This window comes from Frankliniella occidentalis, unplaced genomic scaffold (assembly GCF_000697945.3).
Source record: "Frankliniella occidentalis isolate FOCC.00 unplaced genomic scaffold, Focc_3.1 Scaffold5, whole genome shotgun sequence".
Taxonomy (NCBI): domain Eukaryota; kingdom Metazoa; phylum Arthropoda; class Insecta; order Thysanoptera; family Thripidae; genus Frankliniella; species Frankliniella occidentalis.
The window spans coordinates 2526820-2532043 of NW_026267135.1; positions in this window are offsets into that span (position 1 = coordinate 2526820).

Here is a 5224-nt window from a genome sequence, read left to right on the forward strand (position 1 = left end):
CCTCCCCACGCCGCCCCGCCCGGGAGTAATCAATCACACAAAAGACAGCCTCGCGGCGTCTCGTCGAGTGGGTGGCCGAACAACAAAAGGACTCCCGATTGCTGTTCGGACCCCGTTCGGCGACATCACGGCACACGTCCCCGCCGCCAGCCGCCACCGCTGCTGACGACGGACGACGCCTCAAACCACGCCCGGGGCGGGGCTGGCTGCAGGAGGGGTCCCCGCCGTTGCTCGGGCTGCTCCCGAGCTGGCTGATGCTCTGTTCTTCTGGCCTCACATACAAATTCTTCATTCGCGGTGACTGCCATAAAAAAAAATTATAAGAAAAATGTTATATATATTTTTTAAAATTATTTTATTAATAATTTTCTTTTGTGAAACAGGCTCCTTCTGATTTTCACGCGCGACCCGTGGGTGAGGAGGGGTTAGTCCTAACGGCCAAGGCAAGCGAACCGCGGAAGAGTCCGCGTCCCACCCCGCCCGGCCCCGCCCCGCTCCCGGACGGATTTATTCATCCCTTCGTCAGGTGCGCAAAGCCACCGGGGAGGAGTAAATACGTCCCAAAGAAAGGAAAAAAATTGGAGAGGAGATCAGAGACCGTCTCTTTGGTAAATAGTGGGGCAATGCCCGCGGTCACACAGTCAGCTCGGGAAAGTATGCTCGCCGGCACAACAGGAAGTCTAAGGCTGCATGTTGCCTACAGTGCACGCGGGTACTGCGGGGCGGCCTACCCCGAGTCTCGCAGGCGCTGACCTCATCCCTAGGACCCGCCTCGCCGGGGGATCATTTCAAATCTGATTTACACATTACTTACCGACCAGAGAGGGGTCCGAGGGGGTTTCCCTATCGAAAATAACGAAGGGGAAGCCATTCCATACTATACGGGAGTCAGTGCTCATGACAAAATAGCACCAAATGTCACTTCTAAAGGCAGTGATGTGGTCTTGTCACACGAGCATAGTGCACCCAGCTTATAAAGTAGAAAATAAATAAAGCAAACATTTGCACACGGCGTTCGATTTATTTTTATCTTGCAAAAAAAGTATTCTCAAAACGAAGCAAACACGCGCAGTAGTTTCAATTGTCATTAATCCAAAATACACAAAAATGAATCACTCCGTATTGCAACCAATGTGGATCCACTCCCACTTGGAGCCGGTGGTGTGGTGCTCCGGAGAGGGGCACTTGTCGTGGTCGTGGGAAAACAGGCCGAGCCGTGACTCCTCCTCCCAAGCTACATTAACGCCAGACAGTCTGCTAGACTCACAATCGTCACAACTCTCACAGGCATAGGGCTCCAACACGTGGATGTGGAGCAGGGGGTTGGCGGTGAGAACGCTCTCCACCGAGTCCTGCTGCAGCCAGCTGTGGACGCAGAAGTCCTCGTCGTCAAGGGACGTCGCTGGCGACATCGCGAGCAGCCTCAGGGCCGGGGTCGTGGTTGGCGTGATGACCAGCAGCAGCTCGTCCATCGTGTTGAAGTAAAACAGTGTCGATTAGGGGTGATCGAATTTTGCATATTTTTGATTCGAGAATTGTAATAGCGCGGAAAAGTTGCCCTGGTATATCCTAAGACTAACCATATTTTTTATATTTTTTTCGGACAAAATCTTGTGTTCGAACCAGGGGCCACAAGTTTAACATTGGTGTCTTATGGGCGTTTTGGTTAAAAATTGTTAATCTATCCTTGCTCCTCCAATTTTCACTTTACATCAAAAATAGACCCCAAATCGTGATCTACGTCAAAAACTGAGTTTAACGATGTGTAGCATGTCAACATCCCGCTTCGCACAGCGGCAAAAAGAGAACGAAAAAACTCGAAAATATCTCAAATAACCCGTTTTTTGGTAATTTTATTTTCGCTCCTAAGAATGGAATGTTGTCACATTATATATCGCTAGTCTCAGTTTTTGACGTAGATCACGATTCTGGCATTATTTTTGATGTACGGCGAAAATTAAAGGAACAAGACACCAAAAACACTTTTTGATCAAAACGCCCATAAGACACTAATGTTAAACTCGTGACCCCTGGTTCGAACACAAGATTTTGTCCGGAAAAAATATAAAAAATATGGTTAGTCTTAGGATATACCAGGCCAACTTTTCCGCACTATTACATTTCTCGAATCAAAAATATGCAAAATTCGATCACCCCTAGTGTCGATTCCAAAATGGTCAGCACTCGGAGCCCGGGGAGCTGAGGCAGCGCCCGGGCCAGCGACGTCGAACACTCGTCAGCACGGATAACGGACAGTCGTTGCAAGAGGGGGCGTCCCCGCGTGGAAAACTATGGCATCAGATTGTCATCAGTATGTCATCTCGCCGATGACAAACGGATGACAATCTGATGACTGTCTGATGATAAAACTGATGACATACTGATGACAAACGGATGACAAAACGGGAATCGGCGTTTGTCATCAGTATATGATCATTTTGTCATCCGTTTATCATCCGTTTATCATCAGATTGCCATCAGATCACAATCTGATGATAAACGGATGACAAACTGATGACAAACGGGCTGCTTCCGTCGCTCCAGATCGTTGGGGAATGTTCCAAGCGAACATGCTTTACACGAAATGCCCTAGTCTATACAAGCCTAGACGGGTGTTTAAGTGGTGTAAATGGAGTGACGATAAGTCGATCGGAAGATGGAGCTCGAGTCTTCCGAGTAAACTTTTCGCTCTGAGCACGATGGTGGTGTTAAAAATTCTGTAGCTATAGCCGTTTAAAAGGTGATTTTCGATTATTTTTTTTTCTCAGAAATGGATAGAGTATGTTATCCTCATACACCACAGTAAGCCGTTTTGCTCTACGACGCTTACTTTAGGCATGAGAGTGAAATGCGGTCTACCAGAAAAACATAAGGCGGGAAAGTTTAAATGCGCGCCGTTAGGCTGGAGCTGGCTGGAGCCGTCCCCTGACCATAGTTTGCCATCCGTGTGTCATCCGTTTGCCATCCGTTTGTCATCGGATGATAATCTGACGATAAACGGATGATAAACTGATGACAAAATGATGACATACTGATGACAAACGCCTATTCGCGTTTTGTCATCCGTTTGTCATCAGTATGTCATCAGTTTTATCATCAGGTTGTCATCAGATTGTCATCCGTTTGTCATCGGCGAGATGACATACTGATGACAATCTGATGCCATAATTTTCCATGCGGGTCGGGACGCCGCCAGGGCCCCCATCATAGCCGCAACATCTTCATCGGCCTCCTTGACACAAATTAGAGACACAGCGCGCAGCTGGTCGGCCTGGAGTAGCAGCTTCACGGCCCCCTCGCGGGCACGGTCATCGGAGCCTGTGGTGACGAGGGACAAGTCCTCGAGCGTCTTGCACGCCGCTGCCATGACCTCCATCCCATGAATCGGCTGGCACTTCAGTATCTGGAGTCTAGGAATGCCGGCCAGCAGTGCGGTCCAGTCCGCGCTGGTGCTGTAGCTCGCACTGCTGATGTAGTTCTCGCCAAGGTCGACCTCCTCCAGGGTAGCTGCGTGCCCGGTCAGTACAGTCTTGATGAAGGTCTGGGTGTGCTCCGAGAGTTCACGTCGGAAGTACTTCAGGGACGGCCTGCACTGCCCGCGGAGAACAGGGCGCATAGCAAAGGGCTTAGGCAGACCGTAGGTAAGGTCGAGCGACTCAAACCCAGAAGAGCACGTCACCACCGCCCTCAACAACGCGTCGGCACCCCGCAGGGATGCAACGTTCTCGGTCGGGCCCCAGCGCCACGTCTCCAGCCGCACGCTCACGCTGCTGAGACGGCCGAGCGCCTCCTGCCTGACGAGCGCCACACGGGCCAGGGCGCATTCCGGGTCCTGTTGCGCATGCAGTTCGAAATGCTTGACGGCACACGATGTCGTGGTGAATCCCCGGACGTGCACCTTCTGGCTGTAGACGACCCTGTCCAGGCAGGGCGCCAGGCACAGCACCGCGCACACGCAGGGCTTGTCCTTGTCGAGCCGTCGTTGGCGCCACGCGTCCGGGTGCAGGGCGAGGCCGCCGAGGCGCTTGCACACCAGCCGGCAGGCGAGGAGGTCGTCCACGGCGAGGCGCTGCATCATTAGGACGAGGACGTCGTCTGGGAGCTGCTCCAAGGTCAGCTGCTTCGCGGACATGACGAGGGAATTGCGGGCTGCACTGACAACTGGAACAACAAACGGTGTCGTCAAGGTAGAGCGGAAGGTCGGACCTCGTACCACACACTGCTTTGCAGCGAGCACGTGCAATGTCGTCTTGGCCTACCTCTGCTGTGCCGTCGAGACGAGCTGTGTGCGGTGCGACGGCGGTGGCGTGGTGGAGGGGGCTGCCCCGGGCTGGAGGTGGACCGCGCCCTGGCTGATCGTGTGCGACTGGTGGAGACTGCAACCTGCACTCCTCCTGCAGAGCACTGCAGAGTGGCCACCTTTCACTTTTCTTCGTCTCTGTCCCCTGCCGGAATCGCCTGGAGATGGAGGGGGGGGGGGATTTCCCAGGCTGGACGGTGATGAGTTTGCGACGCGACCGGCCAGGGGGGACACGGACCTGAGTACGTACCTGCTCCCTGCTCCCGCTTGCTTGTAAGACCTTGCCCCCACGACGACGCGACAGGTAGGCGCGGTTGAGAGGGACGGGGGGGGGGGGGGGGGGGGGGGGGGGGGGGGGGGGGGGGGGGGGGGGCGAACATATGAGCATGAGGCAGCTCCCGGTCCCCACAAGGGAAAGTCAAACCGATAGGGTGCGCCGGGCTCGACTTGCGGCCTTAAACCTGCACTGTAAAGTTATTGCAAAGAATAGGTTCGGTGTAAGATACCATTTTCTTTGCAGCTTGCAAAGATAATAAGGCATTCCGGTAAAGCTAAAATGCAGAAGAATGCGAGGAAGAAGAAAAAGGATATCGCTATGCTTTTACATGGTGATTTCCGTTTTCTTGTTCCCTGCTTTCTTCTGCATTTCAGATTCACCGGAATGCTTTATTGAAGCATTGTGATACGAATTAGTTCTTCGCGAGCTTGCAAACAACTACCTCTACTGTAAACACATCGTTGGCAAAGAATTCTGACAGCTCGCTAAGAATTTCTTTGCAATACGTCGCTCGAAAATTCTTTGCAACGTTATGTTGCAAGCATTTTCCTGTGTCGTTCGTGCCCTTACTTGCTTGTGTTGTTTGTTAAGTAGAAAATACGACAAATATTTGCATAGGGCGTTCGTTTTATTTTTATTTCAAAAAA